Source organism: Ceratotherium simum, chromosome X (assembly GCF_057802395.1).
Source record: "Ceratotherium simum simum isolate JZ-2026a chromosome X, ASM5780239v1, whole genome shotgun sequence".
NCBI lineage: Eukaryota > Metazoa > Chordata > Mammalia > Perissodactyla > Rhinocerotidae > Ceratotherium > Ceratotherium simum.
In genome coordinates, this window is record NC_141940.1 from 95,713,124 (window position 1) to 95,720,176 (window position 7,053).

The 7,053-nt window shown below is 45.8% G+C and overlaps 1 pseudogene; it reads right to left on the reverse strand.

Annotated features, from left to right (window-relative positions):
- Nucleotides 1–1,230: 1,230 nt before the first annotated feature.
- LOC101401072 (GTP-binding nuclear protein Ran-like) lies at nt 1,231–1,877 on the reverse strand (annotated as a pseudogene).
- Nucleotides 1,878–7,053: the final 5,176 nt, after the last annotated feature.

Here is a 7,053-nt window from a genome sequence, read left to right on the forward strand (position 1 = left end):
TCATTCTGTGTATTATGCAATCATGTAAAGAAAATTAAATATAAACTATTAGAAAAGGTGTTACATATCAAGTGTGTATATATATTTTTCTAATGAAATCTTTCCAACCCTCCCTTTTATTTTTTACTTTTTACTATGGACAATTTCAAACATATGCAAAAATAAATGAGTAGGTAATGAATCCCAGCTTCAACAGTTATCAAGGTATGGCCAATTTTGTTGCCACTCTACCCCCCACCCACTTCCCCCTCCTATTATATCTTTTCATTTTTTAATGGTAACTTGATCTTGTGTTTTAGTTAGCCTTCGCTGTGTGACAAGCCATCTCAAAGCCTAATGTCCCCAAACAACAATAGTTCATTATTTCTCGGGACTGTGGTGGTTGGCTGGGCACTTCCTCTGCCTGTTTTCACTGGAGTCGCTCAGGAGGGAGGGTCAGCTGGGCTGGAAGGCCCCAGATGGCCTCACTCTGATGTCTGACTATGGTCTAGGACTTCTCAGGTGTCCTCTCCTCCATGGCTTCTCATGCTCTAGTAGGCTAGATGGACTTCTTTATGTGGCAACCAGAGCCTTCCAAGAGAATCAAGGCCTCAAGCTTCCTGACCTAACCGTGGGAGTCCCAAGTCACTTCCGCCCCCTTCTATTGGCCAAAGCAAGTAGTCACAAGGCCAGCCCAGACTCTGGGTTGGGGGGATAGAGAAATATCCCCCTGGATATTTCTGGATGGGAAGAACAAGGGGGAGGGACACATTGCAAAGTGAATACTAGCATGGGAGGGATTGGTGGCCTTTCAACAATCTACCAGAGTTTGCTTTCATCGACGTAACTTTTTATATGAGGTTTTATGCTTGCAACAGCCATACACAATTCCTGACCTAGACTTTTTCAATGATGAACACTTTGAATGCTTGATGGTCACCATCAAGGAGAAACTTTGTTAGCACAGGTAAGCAATTAACATTTTTTTTATCATCCATTTAAAATTGTGCAACAGTTGAAATTATATTTAAAGAATCTGGCAGCTCTTCCTTTTGTGGACAGGTGACACATTGAAATTTCGTGTGGTGATGCAAATGGATTTTGAATACAAACACATCTTTTCCTATCAGGCACTTGAAAATAAAGATGAAGGTCTAATTTGCAGAAGGCACATGGATTATGAGAGCAGCTGGCTTGCAGTTGGCTTGGACACCATAAAATTGCCCATCAGCCACAAAAGGATGGAGGTATCTAATGAATGTGGGGATGGTGTTTCAGGGCACGCTGCAGGGGCCCTGCCCTACCAGCCTCATATTGCATTACCAAAGCTCAGTCCGTGATGTCTGGCGGGGCAAGAGCAGGCATGGCGACAAACGTCACGTTAGAGTCTCCAATTAGTTTGCAAACAAGCCAAAGGAAGAACTTTTCAAAGTTGTACTTACTTTTAGCAAGAAATGTCATAGTACTGAAGATTCTTCTTTCAATGGAAGATGGTGGATTTTGCCTTAAATTTCCTGTCCTTAATATCCACTTTGTTGTCACATGACATGATGGGGATGTTTTCACACACTTGTACCAGATCTCTATATTAGTTAGGCACATTCTTGTAAGTAACTCTCAGATGTTACATCAAACATTATAATAGCACACTGGGTTTGGATATAATAGCCATCTCTTTCAGCCCACCAAATTTCTCCTGACCAGCTATATCCCATACATTGAACTTAATAGGTCCTCTGTTGGTGTGGAACACAAGCAGACGGAGCTCAACACCCAGTGTGGCTACGTACTTCTTCTCCAGTTCACTAAATGATGTTTCACGAATGTAGTTTTCCCAGTACCAATACAACCAATACAAGTTTGAACTGAACTTGTGATTCTCCTTGGGCAGCCATCATGAAGTTTTTTCCAGAACCATCTCTGTGCCTCATCTGACTGAGGGTGCTAGAGCCATTATTCTTGCATTTACTATTTTTTTCCCCCAAAGCCCCAGTAGATAGTTGTATGTCATAGTTGCATATCCTTCTAGTTGCTGTATGTGGGACGCGGCCTCAGCATGGCCGGAGAAGCAGTGCGTCGGTGCGCGCCCGGGATCCAGACCCGGGCTGCCAGCAGTGGAGCGCGTACACTTAACCACTAAGCCACGGGGCCGGCCCACATTTACTATTAATATGATAGCATTCCCCATCTGTGTACCCCCTTGTGAAATTAGGCAACAATCTACAAGACCACCCTCACTTCCAACACCAACTGCAGAGTTCAGGGGTCCCCAAAACCACCCTTAGGTTTGATTATTTGCTAGAAAGATTCCCAGAACTTACTGGAAGCTGTTATACTCATGGTTACAGTTTATTACAGTGAAAGGATACCAGTTAAAACCAGTCAAGGGAAGAGATGCAGGTGGCAGAGTCTAGAGAGGTCCAAACATGGAGCGTCCAATTGTCCTCTCCTAGTGGTGTCATGGACTCCTCCCAGCAACAATGTGTGACAATACGTCTGGAGTATTGCCAACCAGGGAGGCTCACCCAAGCTTTGATGTCCAGAGTTTTTGCTGGGGCTCAGTCATATCGACATGGTTGGTTGCCCACCCTCCGGAGGCTGAGCTGATACTGTCTGATCCAAAGCCCCCACCATCAATCACATTGTTAGACTATCTGGTGTGGCCCAAGGTCCTCAGGTAAACAAAGACACTTTTTTTTTTTTTTTTTTTGCTGAGGAAGATTAGACCTGAGCTAACGTCTGTTGCCAATCTTCCTCTTTTTTTTGCTTGAGGAAGATTAGCCCTGAGCTAAAATCTGTGCCAAACTTCCTCCATTTTGTATGTGGGTTGCCGCCACAGCATGGCTTGACAAGTGGTGTAGGTCTGTGCCTGGGATCCGAACCCACGAAACTGGACCACCGAAGTGGAGCACACAAAACTTGAACCACTTGGCCACGGGGCCAGCCCCAAGAAGCTCTTATCAAGCCAGATAGTCCAAGGATTTTTTTTTCCCCAAAGCCCCAGTAGATAGTTGTACGTCATAGTTGCACATCCTTCTAGTTGCTGTATGTGGGACGTGGCCTCAGCACGGCTGGAGAAGCGGTGCGTCAGTGTGCGCCCGGGATCCGACCCCGGGGGGCCAGCAGCAGAGCACACGCACTTAACCGCTAAGCAACGGGGCCAGCCCTATTCCAAAGATTTAGAGATCACCTCCCAAGAGCCAGGGGCAAAGGCCAGACCTTTCTTTGAGCAAGGTTCATTCTTTATTGCACACCCCTCATTCTGCTTTTGCTGTCTCTCCCTTTCTCCACATCCCTTTCCCTTCCACCTCTCCTCTGTCCTAGGCTGGGAGGGGTCACACTATTATCATAGGAGGTTTGAAGGTCAATGAAAGGGATGGGACACCTCAGTGGTTCCATCCCCAGGGTCTCCACAGCTTTGTGTCCAGAGCACTGTGTGGCAGAGGCCAGCCACATTGCTGTCTGCCAGGTGAGCTCAGGGAGACAGCACATGGGTGTGGAGAATGCAGTGGGTCTGGGCAGCTAGTGGGGCTCTTGATCCCTCCACGACCTGGCCAGCTGGGGCGCGTCAGAGGCATCATGCCTGCTCCATGGAGTGTGAAGGAACTGACACTGAAGGGACAGAGAGAGAGGCCTGAGCAGGTCTGTGCTAAGTTGTCTGTGGCACTGACCACCACTCCCAAGTTCAAGTTGAAACTTGAGCTTCAGGTAGAATAAGATCTTCCACCACCACACCCTAGGTGGCCAGGCGCCTTAGAGATTACATGTGACTCTGGGAAGGATGGCTGCATCCAGAAGGCGAGACAGAAGTAGATGATGAAGAATTTGGAGCTCCATAAACCTACCTGTTATGCATTGTTTGCAAAAATGGCCACAATTCCACTTATATAAGGTATCTAGAATAGTCAAATTCATAGAGACAGAAAGTAGAATAGAGGCTACTAGGGGCTGGGGACAGGGGAAAGGGGCAGTTATTGTTTAATGGGTACAGAGTTTCAGTTGGGGATGATGAAAAAGTTGTGGAGTTGACATCATCTAGTGCTGGCGAGGATGTCGAACAACAGGAACTCTCATTCATTGCCAGTGGGAATACAAAATGGTACAGCCACTTTGGAAAATAGTTGGGCAGTTTCTTACAAAACTAAACGTACACTTACCATATGACCCAGCAATTGTGCTCCTTGGTATTCACCCAAAGGAGCTGAAAACTTATGTCCACACAAAAACCTGCACATGGATGTTTATAGCAGCTTTATTCATAATTGCCAAAACTTGGAAGCAACTAAGATGGCCTTCAGTAGGTGAATGGATAAATAAACTGTGGTACATCCAGACAATGGAATATTATTCAGCACTAAAATGAAGAGTTATCAAGCCATGAAAAGACATGGAGGAAATTTAAATGCATATTACTAAGTGAAATAAGCCAATCTGAAAAGGCTACATACTGTATGATTCCAACTATATGACATTCTGGAAAAGGCAAAACTATGGAGACAGTAAAAAGATGAGTGGTTGCCAGAGATTGGGGGAGAGGAAGGGATGAATAGGCAGAGCACAGAGGATTTTTGAGGCAGTGAAACGAAATGGGCCTGTACTAACTGTGAAAGTGCTAAATGAACGAAAGGTAGCATTTTTTCAAAAAAGTCTATTAAAAGAAAGTTCTGGAAATGGATGGTGGTCATGGTTGCACCACAACATGAATGTATTTAATGCTGCTGAACTTATATACCTAGAAATGGATAAAATGGTAATTTTTATGTTATGTCTATTTTACCACAATGCAAAATTTTTAAAGAAAAAAAATGGCCACAGTTATTACCCTCTCGGTACTTGCACCCTTTTTCAATGCAGAGTAGCTCCTCCCGTCGAGAGCTGTAGCCCCTGAACCTGGGCAGGTCTTGGAACTTGCTCTGATCAATCAAATACAAAACTCTGTGCCTGGTCCAGGCCTTTCTCAAAAAGCCTTGAATGTTCTTGCTGTTTCTGCTTGTCCTCCTGCAACCGGGCCACCTCCCTATGAACAAAGCCAGGCTAGCCTGCTGGGGGGTGCGAGACCACGCAGAAGAAAGAAGATCTGACCAGCCGAGGCCATCCCTGATCAGCCCGCCCCAGCCAATCTGGTAGCAGATATCACAGCCGTGGCCTCGGGCCAAGGGCATCAGCGGAGCTCAGCCCAGATTGCCCGTCAGCAGAACAGAGCGCTAACTCAAGAGTTGGTGTCTGAAGGCACTAAGCTTTGTGGTTGGTTTGTTTTGCAGCAAAAGCTGACTGACTCAGAGTGTGGTGATGGAGGTAAATAAGGACCTTCCTGGTGAGGAGCCTAACCCACTCTGATGCTGGTTTCCCTTAAGTTGGAGAGTTTGAGGGACACTGGTTGCTAATGGTTTTGGGGAAATCTTTTGGAAATAGCCGTTACCTTCACTGATGCTGAAGAAGCCTAGAACTTCTTGGAGGTCAAGTTTCCAGCCTCACCAGATTCAAGGTTCCAGCCTTATGGGTTCTCGGACGTCAGAATCCAATATGAAGGAAATGTGGGTGAGTCAGAGAGCGCCTGGCTGAGGACTCCCGGTGTAAGGGTGGTGGGGGCGTGGGGATAGGAAGCGGATGGGGAGCCAAGCTGGCCCCCAAGAAGCAGGCCCACGGCTTTCCCATGAGCCTCCAGGATTCTGTGCGGGCGGCCCTGCAACAACACCCCAGGCAAGCTGGCGGGCCCACCTCGCTTTGCCTGGTGGGAGGTTCAGAAGGCCCAAGGTTCATGCTAAATGTGGCGATTCTTACTCAGAGCTGGGTTTCACGCCTTCTGGCATTCAATACTAGCCTAGTTTTTAATAAAAACAGCACTATTTTTGTGCCGTAAACCTATTTTTCACCATCTGGCATAGCCTTATGCCTCTTATATTTCTTCTAGTACAGCCTAACAGGAAAAAACCATCGTGGGACTGGAAGCTCCCCATCCACGGGGACATTATTGTACATTCAAGCGGACAAGGCACCTCTCTTCAGGTTGCACCCGCTTAACTCTGAGCAACAGACTTAAAAAAAAACCTCTTTCTACAAATGTCAATAGAACAAAATAAAGGAAGTTTAGCTCATGAAATATTAAGGTAAAAAATGAAAGTTTGATTTTTTTTTGCATAACAGATGATGACAATCTTAAAATACCCAAGAGACTAAGGAGGAAGAAAAACCACTCCTTCTGTCGGAGGAAATGTGAAATAATGGCCCAAAGCTGTCCCCTGCAATTTCTTTGGAGGTGACACTGAAGGAATGGAAGGCATTGGGGGAACCAACAGGAAAATTAGCTTGATTAGTAAAATTAGCTTAATTAGTAAAAATAATTCTCATTGGATCAAGCTTTTAATAAATCTGTGGTAATTTTGTGATTCTATGAATTTTCTGGAGTAGAAGTCTGATATTGGACTTATGTTCACCAGCACCTTTTTACTGATAAAATGACCTACTCCAGGGGCCGGCCTGGTGGCACAAGTGGTTAGTGCACACGCTCTGCTGCCTCGGCCTGAGGTTCGCCGGTTCGGATCCCGGGCGCGCACTGACGCACCGCTTGTCAGGCTATGCTGTGGCGGCGTCCCATATAAAGTGGAGAAAGATGGGCACGGATGTTAGCCCAGGGCCAGTCTTCCTCAGCCAAAAAAAAAGGAGGAGGATTGGCAGATGTTAGCTCAGGGCTGATTTTCCTCACAAAAAAACAAAAGCTGCTCCAAACCACACCAATGTCTCCAGGGAAGGGGTCTTGTGCCTCTTTTTACCCAGCAAGCCTGTAGTTCTTCTTAGTTCTGTATGTGAGATGAGTGGGTGTGCGTGGGTGCTCGTGTGGGGGGGTGTGTTCGGGTTTAGGTGTGGGGTGGATCCAGGTTTTCTTTCTGAAGATTACATAATTGGGGGGGGCTTTAAAAAGAAAACAGAAAATTATGAATGCAGAATTAGATAGGAAAGGAATGTTATTTAGAATCAGAAAGAAAACACAACATATAACATTTTAAAAGCTGAGAAAGATCTCAAATCTCACGTAATTCCGAAAACTGACATAAGGTTTTGTTAACTGCCTGACAA